Source organism: Peromyscus californicus, unplaced genomic scaffold (assembly GCF_007827085.1).
Source record: "Peromyscus californicus insignis strain IS unplaced genomic scaffold, ASM782708v3 Scaffold_21__1_contigs__length_65335640, whole genome shotgun sequence".
In the NCBI taxonomy this organism is placed as follows: Eukaryota; Metazoa; Chordata; class Mammalia; order Rodentia; family Cricetidae; genus Peromyscus; species Peromyscus californicus.
In genome coordinates, this window is record NW_026294514.1 from 57,367,541 (window position 1) to 57,380,155 (window position 12,615).

Sequence of the window (12,615 nt, forward strand, 5' to 3'; positions counted from 1 at the left end):
TTTTTGTTTTTTCGAGACAGGGTTTCTCTGTGTAGCTTTGGAGCCTGTCCTGGAACTCACTCTGCAGCCCAGGCTGGCCTCGAACTCACAGAGATCCGCTTGCCTCAGAATGTTTTAAAGGAGAATTCACCTCTGAGTTTGTGCAAATATGACCTGGTATTTGACCTCAACACTGAGGAGCAGAAGGAAACCTAGGGAGGAAGAGTAGAGAAGGAAAGGAGATGAGAAACTGAACAGAACGGTTCTGTGGTTTGGCTGTAGTTTGAACATGTCCCCCAATGGCTCATGGGTCAGAAGCTGGTTTTCTGTAAGACGGCACTGAGAGGAGGTGGCTGCTTAAGAGGTGGGGTCTACAGGGCAGAGAGATGGCTTAATGGTCAAGAGCACTGGCTGCTCTTGTAGAGGACCCAGGTTCAATTCCAGGCACCCACATGGCAGCCTACAACTATCTGTAACTCCAATCCCAGTGGATCCCAATCCTCCAAGGTCACTGCATGCACATGGTGCACAGATACACATAACAGGCACACACACACACACACACACAATCTAAAAAAAAATTAAATGAAAGCTGAGACCTAGTGGTAGGCCCTTAAGCCACTGGGGGTTCCATCTTTGAAAGGAGTTAAGGTTGTTCTCAAGGAACCCCAAGTTAGTCTCTAGAGGAAGTTCTTTTAAAGAGTTCCACTGGCCCCTCTACCTCGTCTGGCTTCCTGTCTCACCATGTGATCTTCTTCCTCATGTGTTCCTACCATAACACCATCCACCATGACACAGCACAGCCAGGGAGGCCTTTCCACAGCCAGCAGGACCTTCACACACCAAATCTGTGTGCTCTGCAATGGGACAAAGCTTACCGCTGAGACAAGGGGGGGGGATGTGGTGGTTTGAAAGAAAATGGCTCCCAAAGGGAGTGGCACTATTAGGAGGTGTGGCCTTGTTGGAGAAAGTGTGTCACTGTGGGGGTGGGCTTTGAGATCTCTTTTGCTCAAGCTTCCCTCAGTGTGACAGTCCATCGACTTCCTGTTGCTTCTGAGTCAATATGTAAGGACTCTCAGCTCCAGCACTGCATCTGCCTGTATGCTGCTGTGCTCCCCTCCATGATGATAATGGACTGAACCTCTGAAACTGTAAGTGAGCCATCTCAGCTAAAGGTTTTCTTTATATGAGTTGCTGTGGTCAGCCGGGCAGTGGTGGTGCACACCTTTAATCTCAGCAATGGGGAGGCGAGGCAGGTGGATCTCTGTGAGTTCAAGGCCAACCTGGTCTACAGAGCGAGTTCCAGGACAGGCTCCAAAACTACACAGAGAAACCCTGTCTCAAAAAACCAAAAATGGTGTCTCTTCACAGCAATAAAAACCCAAACTAAGACAGGGAAATAACTCTTATTTTAAGTGAACTCCAAATTGAGGAGAACTCTGAAAACTACAGGTTACCTAAGGTTGAGGCAGGAAAGTGTATCTTAGCAACCCAGGGATGTACTTGACTTAAACTGCACCTGCACCCTTTTTAAAGAGTGCACTGCCCACCCTGGAGCCTCCCACCAGCACCAAACTGCACACACACACTACTCCAAACTATACAACAGGTCTCCCCTCCCTGGTAACCTCTTGATAACTCCCCTTTCATGGTTACTTTCCTTTCACACATGACTGAGGACACATATGGGAACTAGAGACAGGGGATGATCCAGCATGAACTAGTTTTGGGTGTATGTACAGAAAAGCAAAATGTATCTTCTGAATGAACTTTTAGGGGGCTATTCATGTTTATTATTTTCTGCCTGTATAAATGGGTGTGCATATGATTAAAACCACACACACTGTAAGAAAGGACATGCATAATAAAGACTTACATAACCTAAACCTGTCATTCAAAACAGAGAACCACCCACACTACAACCTTAGAAACCAACTTCTCCTCCTCTCCGTCTTCCTCCTCTTTATTGTCCTCCTCCTCTTCAACCCATAAAAGAAGTCTGGGACGATAACCACTGCTCTTGGACACTCTAGTTCCCTTGTAGTGTACTTTGTACTGTCTCTTTAAGCATAACTTCTTGCTATCTTACTGTGTCCTTTTTTAAAATTCTCTGAATAAGACACTAAGTACCTAGAAACAGTTGGCCCACCCTCAACAAGACCACTGGCAACAAGGTGATGATACAACTTAATTCCTAGGGTAAGATGCCATCAAAAATTGCCTTTGAAAATAGTTGCATGATAGTATTAAAAACTGCATGGTATTGGCATAAAAACAGACAGGTTGGTCAATGGAATCAAATCGAAGACCCGGAGTAAATCCACACACCTTTAGACACTTGATTTTTGACAAAAGAAGTTAAAATTATATGGAAAAAAAGAAAGCATCTTCAACAAATAGTGCTGGTCTAACTGGATGTTGGCATGTAGAAGATCCATATCTGTCACCCTGCACAAAACTCAAGTCCAAGCAGATCAAAGACCTTAACATAAATCCAGATCCACTGAACCTGATAGAAGAAAATAAATGGGGAATAGCCTTGAATGCATTGGCGCAGGAGACAACTTCCTGAACAGAACACCAGTGGTGCAGACACCAAAACTGACAATTAACAATGGGACCTCACGAAGAGCAAAGGGCACTGTCAAAAGGACAAAACGGCAGCCTACAGAGTGGGAAAAGGTCTTCACCAACCCCACATCTGACAGAGGGCTGATCGCCAAAATATATAAAGAACTCAAGAAACTAGACATCAAAATACCAAACAATCCAATTTAAAAATGGAGTACAGATCTAAATAGAGAATTCTCAACAGAGGAATCTCAAAGGGTCGAAAAACACTTAAAGAAATAAATGTTCAACATCCTTAGTCATCAGGGAAATGCAAATCAAAACACTGGGATTCTATCTTACGCCTGTTAGAATGGCTAAGATCAAAAACACAAGTGATAGCTCATGCTGGTGAGGACTGGAGCAAGGGGAACACTCCCCCACCTCTAGTGGGAATGCAAACTTTGGAAACTAATGTTTCTCGGAAAATTGGGAATTGATCTGCCTCAAGACCCAGCTATATCACTCCTGGGCATATACCCAAAGGATGCTCCACCATGCCACAAGGACACTTGCTTAACTATGTGCATAGCAGCTTTATTCATAATAGCCAGAAACTAGAAACAACCTAGAAATCCCTCACCAAAGAATAGATTTTTTAAAAATGTGGTACATTTACACAATGGAGTATTACTCAGCTATTAAAAACAATGACATCATGAAATTTGCTGGCAAATGGATGGAACTAGAAAAGATGATCCTGAGTGAGGTAACCAAGACCCAGAAAGACAAACATAGTATGTATTCACTCATAAGCGGATATTAGCCATAAAGTAAAGGATAACTACGCTACAATCCACAGACTCAGAGAAGCTAAGTAACAAGTAGGGCTCAAGGGGGGATGCATGAATCTCACTGTGAATGAGAAATAAAATAGACATTGCCTGTGGATAGGGAGAGGTGCCAGGATGAGGAGGAGAAAGGATCAGGTAGGAGGATGGAGGGAGCGAGTACTGGGAGAGACAACTGGAATTTGGGGGCATCTCTGGAATGAGCTAAAAACCTGTGGGTTTCTGTGGCTCCTACAAACCTTCCTTTCCATCTTCTGCAGGATTCTCCAAGCTCTGTCTAATGTTAGGCTGTGAGTTTCTGCATGTTTCCATCAGTTACTGGGTAAAGCCTCTCTGATGACGTTGGGTTAGGCACCAATCTATGAGTATAGCAGATTATCATTAGGAATCATTTCATTGACTTTTTGTTTGTCCGTCGTGGTGGGTTCTATCCTAGGTCTCTGGGGTATCCCGCCTCCGGGTCCTGGCCCTCAGGGTGAACTCCCTCTCATGGTGTGGGTCTCAAACTGGGCCAGTCATTGGGAGGTCACTCCCACAATTTCTGCACCGTCTTCACCCCAGCACGTCTTGTAGGTAGGATAGGTTGAAGAGTTCGTGGCTGGGTTGGTGCCCCAATCCCTCCACTGGAAGTCTTGCCTGGTGGACTGGCTGGTTTTGTGTGTCAACTTGACACAAGCTAGAGTCAGCAGAGGAAAAGCCTCAGTTGAGGAAATGCCTCCTTGAGATCCAGCTGTAAAGTCATTTTCTCATTTAGTGATCAAGGGGGGAGGGTCCAGCCCTTGGTGGGTGGTGCCATCCCTAGGCTGGTGGTCTTGGGTTCTATAAGAAGGCAGGCTGAGCAAGCCATGGGAAGCAAGCCAGTAAGCAGCTCCCCTCCATGTTCTCTGCATCAGCTCCTGCCTCTGGGATCCTGCTCTGTTTGAGTTCCTGTCCTGATTTCCTTCAGTGATGAACAGCAATGCTGAAGTGAAAGCTGAATAAACCCTTTCCTTCCCAATTTGCCTTTTGGTCATGGTGTTTTGTGGCAGCAATAGAAAGTCTCACTAAGATACCTGGTTTGTTTTTGTTGTTGTTGTTTGTTTGTTTTTTGTTTTTGTTTTGTTTTGCATATACTCACACAGAGACAGGTGACATACGTATCTCGCTGTAAGGTGAATTCATTTCAAAAGAAAAGCTCACAAACCTGAGTTTCTCCGCCCAATATTTGGCTTCAAGGTAAGTGTTTCAGGTGGAGTCATTCCACAACAAGCCTTGCCCCCTTTAGCATCTAGAATCAGAACAAGATATTCCAAGACTTCTGTGAGCTCCTCCAGACCTTTGACCCCAAGGTCAACCATTTGAGGCCAGAATGGCCAAGTTGAAGCAGGCTTGTGACTCTGAGTGCTCAGCTAGTGCATCAGAAGTGTAGGGACCAGATAAAGGAAACACTCAATGACTTCCATCGAAACCTTAACACCTGGGCATACCGTTGCCCTGGGACAGGGGTTCCATCAGCCCTCGCTGCCTTGAGAGGACATCTTGTGTCCACCAAGAACAGGAGTGGTATCCAGTCCCTGCCACTGCGACAAATCCACAGCTCTCTTTTTGTTGTGTGGCTGCCTTCCAGCAAAGTCCCCATTTAAGGAGCTTGAGGTCTCCATGGCCTTGAGAGGTGACTGGTGGGGAACACTTGATGGAGGGCATTTGGTGACCATGGCCCCACTTTCACTCTTAACAGAGCCTGGGAAGATTGCTCCCTAGCTAACAAATTCCAGAAAGGTGATCCCTTCTTGCAGCTGAGCAGAGACAGCTCTTATTTTCTAAGAACGTGCTCTGGTGGCCATGCTGATCTGAGCCAGGGCTGGGGACTGAGTGTCTCTCCGGGGACGTGGCCTTGATTGGTTTTGCCACTTTGCTAATGGGGCCATAGTGACAACTTAGATTTGGCCACAGTGGAACTAATTTTTTTTTTAACCAAAGAAATGGGCACATGCTGAAAACCTTTGGCTTTCTTTCCTTTCCTTGTTTTGTTTTTTTTTTTCTTTAGAGAGCCAGCTGTTAAACATTTACTCTCACTCTGTTGGAGTCATTACCACAAGCGAGTAGAGCTAGTTCCTGGTGCCCCTGCCAGAGACTGCAGACACCACACTCCACATTACAGAGGCGAGCTGAATGCCCTTTGAGCCCTGTCCTCCTTCCCTGTGGCTCAGTGAAGAGCCACTATACTGTACGTGCCTGCAGAGCCCCCCAGCCCAGGTCAGCCAGCTCTGCAGGGCCGTGGCTAGTGGACAGGCTCCTGCCAGAGCAGGGCTTAGGCTCTGGCAAGCTCTGAACTGCCCCTGGCTGGAGGCCTGTAACCTGAGAGGTGTGGGAAGGTTAGGGGCTTAAGCTAAATACCATCCTACAGACACCTGCCCCACGTGAGGGATCAGGCAAGAGCAGTGTCCTCTGAGGAAGTAATTGCTCCTGCTCAATGGAGGCTTCTGGAGACTTGAAGGGGTTAGATGTTTAGCCCACCTACCCAACAAGCCATATCACAGGGTCAGGGTCATGCCCTCACTGGCTGATAAGAACATCGAATGCCTGTCAGGGCTGGGATGCGGGTCTCTGACCCTTGTCATCCAGTTCTAGGTCTGATTTTCAATAATCTAACCAGTTCTATGGGAGCTGAAAAATTCCCAAGCTGCCTTAGAGGCCCCGAGGCTTTCAAAATTTGTCTTAAATGGGAAATTGTCCTAAGCCCATTACTTTTCCTTTCCCGGGTATCCAGGTCCAACGTCACAAGTCACCTTTCTCCACTGTCATTGTCACCGCCCTCCTCTCAGCAAGCACCACATCTAGCTGATGTCTAATTCCCTCCTTGCCCCACCAGGAGTTCAAAAGTCTAGTAACTGTAGTGCTACAAAACACTAGGTTATTCACAGGAGTCAGCGAACCTTTTCTGCAAAGAGCCGGATAGTAGACAGTTTTGGCTTATGAGCTTCCTTTGTAGGGTTGCAGTAGCAGCCTGGGCTTTCTTCCCTCTCCCTTTCCCCTTTAGCTCACAGGCCTTGAGCCAGATTTGACTGACAAGGCGTGGTTTAATGATCCCTGGCCATAACAATCCCACTAGACACAGGGACAGGTGTGCTTTGTGTGTTAAAATGTGATTTGTCCCTCAAAGTCCCGTGTATAGGGAGCTTGGTCCTCAGCGGTGGCACTGGAGGGGCTGTGTACCTTTTAAGAGGTGGGGCAAGTGAGAGGTCCTTGGATCATTGAGGCCACTGGGGATTGAGTGCCTGGGACACATAGTTCTGAAGTCAGGGTGCTGAAAGGAACAGCCATGGAAGAAGAATTTCCCTTCTCCCTGTCTTCATTTCTGGTGACGAAATCTCTCCTTCTCCGATGTGCTTTGCCACAAAGCCATCCAATACCAGCTCTCACCAGAGACATAATCCAGGGCCACCCGATCTTGGACTTTCTGTCTCCAGGTCTGTGGGTTAAATAAGCTTCCTTTCTTTATGAAGCAGCCTGCTTCAAATATTACATCACAGTATTGAAACAGATCAGTCATGGTCAGCAGTTCAATTCCAGACTGAAATCTTGGTTAAGGGGGGTATTTACAGAAGCTTTTCTAGTCTCCAGTGTTTCAGCTGGAGTTCTTTGGAGGGTGGCTCAGTCAGGTCCATTTGTCATTTCCTACCAACCTTGGTCTGGGAACAGTTGGTGGTGTTTTTCCATGTTAGGCTTTAAAAAGTCAGCGGGAGACGACAAACCCCCAAACCACACAGTCCTCAGCAGGCTTGGAACAGACCTCACTAAAGGGTAGGCTTGCAGGCAAAGAAAGCTTGACATGGCTAAAGGGATGAGTGGTAGGGGGTAATCTATGAGGAGACTCTTCACTCCAGCCTTGATAGGTTTAGAAGGAAATCCGAAGAATTCAGGGAACGCTTTGCCAGCCACACGGCAACAGAGCTTCCTGCTGGGGAGAATATTCCAGAGGCTGAGAGACCGTTGGAGCCTGGACTTTGGTCATTCATAATTTGTGTCCTTCCCTCTCCCAGGCTCTGTAGGGTGGAGCGGTGAGGGTGACCATGAGTTCCTACTGTAGACAAGGGTTATCAAAGGTATGGTGCCTATCACATTGGGAGCTGGGAATGTCTTGGGCAGAGGAGCAATGGGGACCAGCATACACTTTACACAGCTTGGGGATTAAATAAGAGAAGGCATTGGTGCCAAGTATGACTCCTGTGAACACGGGGCAGTCACAGCTTGTGGAGTCAAGGTGGGGCCCTAATGGCCACACCTCTCTCCAGCCTCAGCCTCTTGCTTTCTTCTTGTGCCTCATTTCCTGATGCTATTCCAGGACAGCATTAGGGGCAGGGGAGGGAAGCAGAGAGGCTGTCACTCAGTGCCACTGACAGTGTTGGAAGAAGACTGAGGCTGTTGGGGACACATGAGCAGAGGAAGATAGGGCTTGCTGGGAGAAACCTAATGCTTAGAACAGAGAGATCAGCCCTTGACTAATAAGAGAGCCTTTCTCTTTGTGAAGGATGAAGATCCTCATCACATCAAACATGAGGCTAGGACCAGGCAATGAGATCACCTCAAACATGGAGGATCCCTTCGGACATGGAAGATCACCTCAGATATGGAGGGTCACCTCAGATATGATCACCTCAGACATGCAGGTCATCTCTAGTGTGCTGTTCACCTTAGATATGTGGTGTCACTTTGGACACAGAATGTATGCTAGCTCCATCACTGTGACAAATACATGAGTTTATAAAAAGTTCATTTGGGCTCAGAGTTTTGAAGGTTTCAGTTCATAATTGATTATCGCTTTTAATTTTTAGCCTTAGTGCAAGGGAGGAATGATCATTGCACCAACATGTGGGAAATGGTTGACTTTATGGCTGATAAAAGGAAGATTAAGAGGCAGGTCCCTTTAAGGGCATTTCTCCAATGACCTAAAACCTCCCACTAGGCTCCATCCACCCCTTCAAGGTTTCACCATTTCCCAACAATACCACCTTAGTGACCTACTCTTTAACATATGGGCATTTGAGGACATTCATTCCAGATCCAAATTATAACAAGGCCTCACCTTGAGTATGGGGGATCACCTTTGACATGGAGACCACTCCAGATACAGGGATCAGTCATCTCAGGCATAGGACATTTTTATAGCTGGAAAATGGAATGTATCCCACTGGCCTGGTGTCTGAGCACTTAGTCCTTGGCTGTTGGTGGGAATAAAAAATGCTTAATTTAGGAGGAACTGTGACATTACCTTGCAGGCCGAATATGGAGCAAGACAAGAAAAAGCTGAGCCTGAAGAAGACTCTGCCTGGTGGATGAGTTGTGTGCTCTTGTTTCCAGAACAATGCAGCCACCATTGACGTCAATGTAAGAGAGGAAACAAAAGACTCTTTGGGTGTGTGCAGGGTGCAGCTTGGCCAAGCTCTGCTCTATGTTTGTGCGTGTTGGGGAGTGTGGTGAGGTGTCAATGTCAGAGGAACTAGAGGTGCTGCCCTGCCTCCTGCAGTGAGTCAACATCTGGCTTTCCAGGGCTCCTTTGGGCAGACTGCTGAGGTGAACTTAGTATCTGCCCCATCTGCAGCTGAGGAACTGTAAGCCTGTCCTGCCAGGTAGAGAGAAAGAAGTGGCTCCCACACAGGAATTCCTGAATGTGGGTTAGCTGGCTGTGTAGACCAGCAGCTCAGCTTGCTCACAGACTTGTTTTTGTTTGTTTCGGTTTCCATCCCTGGTTCCTAGGACACAGCAGGGGAAGATCCAGAGAAGTGCATACTGCTAGGCTTCAACTCCTGGGCAGTGCCACGTGACCCTTTCACCCGTCAAAGACAAGACAACCTCATCTGCCCCATCACACCCTACGCTTTCAGAGCCTTTAAGTTGTTCTGACATACAGGTAAATCTGGGGCCTCAAACCAGTCCCAGGGGAAGTTCCACTCCCTCCTTTGACCCTTTGGACAGGAGCATGATTGCTTAATATGCTTCCAGACACTGCTCTTGAAAGAATAGCCTCAGCCAAGGTGCCACAGGGGCACTTGCTGCCCTATCCTTGGGGAGTTCTCTACACTGACTAGCGAGTGTCTGCAGCTTCCACGTAGGAAAAGCCCTGCTTTTCCAGATACATACCCCATTTACCCATCCTCAAGTGCCCCGCCTCCATAGACCCTGTAAGGTTAATAAACTACACCATCTCATTTGGTTAAGTTCCCCTTTAGAACGCCTGTCTTTTTTCTCTACGCGATTGAGGGCAGGGAGGAATCACTTCTTTCTTTTGTATCTGCACAGTACTCATGACCTTATTTCCTGAATCAACACTTGCAACACACAGTTTCAAAAACAAGAAAGGCTGCGTGGAAGCGGTGTGCTCTGGCCCATCTGGGACGACCGTCAACCTGGGGCACAGGATGACCTGGGTGGGTGTGCAGCAAGAGATCCAGAGGGGCTGCCCTGTCTGTCTTCAGGCGCCTCGCCATGAATGAATGAGAAAAGAAATGAATGAACTGGGCTGGGTGAGCGAAGGGTGCCAGCAGAGAGCTTTCTCGGTCCTGCGGGGCGGCCCGGCCGGTCGTGTAGCCGCAGGTGGTACGCCCGCGGCCCGGGGACTCCGCGGGGCACGAATTGCGTAGCTGCCAGGCATCGTTCCCCCCCCGCGCCGCAGTGGTACGCGCCACTCCGCTCTGCACGAGCCGGCAGCTGCCGTGCCAGGTGAATGGAAGGCCCGCGGGCCGGAAGTGGACGAGCCCACTCTCCAGGACGCGGGGGGCGCACGAGCACTTCGCGTCTTCATTGAAGAACCCGGGCGGCGAACATGGAGTTCCATGTGCGTCTTATGTAAAGAGAGCGACGGGCGTCTCAACCAATCGACGCGCGGCGCTCTCAGGTTCCGCCCCGCCAGTATGCAGATGAGGCGGCGCCGCGACCAATGGCGCGCGCAGGGGCGGGCGCAGCGCGCGCGGTCACGTTTTCCACTATGTGACAGCGGAGGGCGACCGGGCGGCGGCGGCGGCGGCGGCAGCGCGACAAGGACTAGCGGCTCCGGGCGGCTGCGGCGCAGGCCGGGCGCACCGAGTGACGAGCCGAGAGAGGGACGGACGCGCGGGCGGACGCGGCGGAGCGGTGAGTGGCGCGGCGCCGGGCGGTGGCGCGAACCCGGACGACCGCGGGCGGCTTACGTAACTGGCGGCTGGGACAGCTTGAAGCTGGGGTCCTGCGCCAGAAGTAGCCGACCGTGAGAATGGGTGCAACTCGGCAGAATGCAGGCGGGACCGCGCGCTGACCCTCTCCCAGGCGCACACGGCTGCCCTCGTTTCGCAGCTCTAGGCAGAGGTCGGGGAGGTTAGTTAGGCATTAGGCATCTTGTCGGAGGGCGCAGAGCCGTTGAGTGATCACCACACCAGACTGCGTGTCTTTAAATGATTTTCTTTATCCGCCCCCCGCCCCCATTCCCGTGATGATGTCCAAGGGGGCCAGGGTCAGTGCAAACTGTCTCTAGGACACAGGGGGTCCCTTGAGATGCGGGCTTCCTGTTATGAGTCCCGAGAGTCAAGTCTGGCCCTGGGGAAGGACCACTGATAGGCGCTGACACCCCCCCTCCGAGGTGGGGGAGGGTTAAGCAGAGAGGAGAAAGCCCCCAGTACCAAGCCATGCCTGGGGGCCCCCCGAGGTCAGGGAGACCACCTTGTCCACCCATTTTGTCCTCTGTGGCATCCTTGCCAGTATCCCTGTCTCCAGATGGACTGGGCGTGGGGGGGCGGGGGTGTCCACTCTGAGTTGAAGCAGTCACGTCATCCTTTGGGACATACCTTGGCTGCCAAGCACAGACATGGACCAAGAGGTGGGCGGTGGCCTGCTTCCCCTGCAAGAACCCTGGTTGCCAGGGTTTCTGTAACGTACACACAAGGAACCAGTTTGGAAAGGTGATTCATACAGAACAAGGGAGCCAGAAGGCTCCCTGGAAATCGTCCAGGGTAACCCCTAGCTCGAAGAGGCACAGACGCAGGCTGGCAGGCTGTACCACTGTAAAACCAGGCCTGGCTGTCTGGGGATCTGTTTCTCCTCCTTGGTCCACATGCTTACCAGAGGTGCAAGCCTGAAGAGGATGTGTCCACTCTACCTTACTCTATAGGGCTTAGGTCGGATTTGGCTGATAATGGAACCAGAGTCTGCCTGAAGTCTTGAATTATAAATCGGGTTCTTAAATCACGCAATCACTTTTTGTGAGTTGTTGGAATCTAATGAAACCAGGGACTCCTTTATTTTAGTGGTAGCTGCATAGTGTGCCAGCATGGAATGGCACTGTGGGCGGTTGCAGTTATCTGTCACTGGCATCTTGGTGTGATTCACTGGTACAGAGCTCATCTTTTCTGAGGAGGCTGGAGTGCTCAGCAGTGGGAGAGCCCTGCATCAGCCAGCTGGCAGCTTCTGGGTACCTTGGCTTACCCTGGGCCTCAGTTACCCTGAGGCGGTCTCTGAAATCTGATTCAGTTCAAGGGTTTGGAATTCTGTATCCGGACTGTTTTCTCGGGCACCTGTCCAAGAGATAAGTTTCTGAAGCTCTGCCTGGTGTCACTTAGCGTCACTGTGTGAGACATAGCTGCTGTGCTTAAAGGAAGTAGGAAAGGTTCCTGTTATTATATGGCTTCTCTCAAACTCCGAACCTTCTAGAAAACCCTGGGAGGTCTGGGGACCTATTACAATGGTATCATTTCTTCCAATCTCAGTGGACCCTCAGCTCCAGCACTGGGAAGTCCATGAATGATTGATGGGCCTGGAGCATAGAGGCAGAGGAAAGAGCCACACTGGATATTGGTGTTGCCTTTGCAAATGACTGCATTAGGTGACTAGAAACACATAACCCACAGCCCTGTGGAGGCCCTCTTCATCTAACCCTGCGGGAAGCTGCCTACCAGCAGGCTCCTGGGAGAACCAGCAAATGGAGAGTCTCTGCTGGCCTGTTCCCCCTGGTACGCCCCTCTGGGGATCTGGCCCTCATGTGAAGTGTAATCAGCAAAGCCGGTCACTGTAGGCAACTCTAGAGTCTAGAGCAAGACAGAAGCAGGGAGAGAGGCCACACAACTGACTTTTTTTAAAGTGAGATTTTTGTGTGTTTGTGTATTGTGTGCATGTGGAGGTCAGAGGACAACTTGAAGGAGTCAGTGACGGGGATCAAACTCAGGTCCTCAGTCTCCTCAGCCAGTGTCTTTACCCACTGAACTGTCTCCCAGTCCCACACAATTATCTT

At 49.7% G+C, this 12,615-nt stretch overlaps 1 protein-coding gene across 1 annotated transcript in view; it reads left to right on the forward strand.

Annotated features, from left to right (window-relative positions):
- The first annotated feature begins 10,346 nt into the window (after positions 1-10,346).
- Positions 10,347-12,615, forward strand: part of Per2 (period circadian regulator 2) — a 44,588-nt gene continuing 42,319 nt past the window's right edge. The window contains exon 1 of the mRNA XM_052750409.1: positions 10,347-10,490. The gene's annotated coding sequence lies outside the window, so the exon portion shown is untranslated. The remainder of the gene's footprint in view (positions 10,491-12,615) is intronic.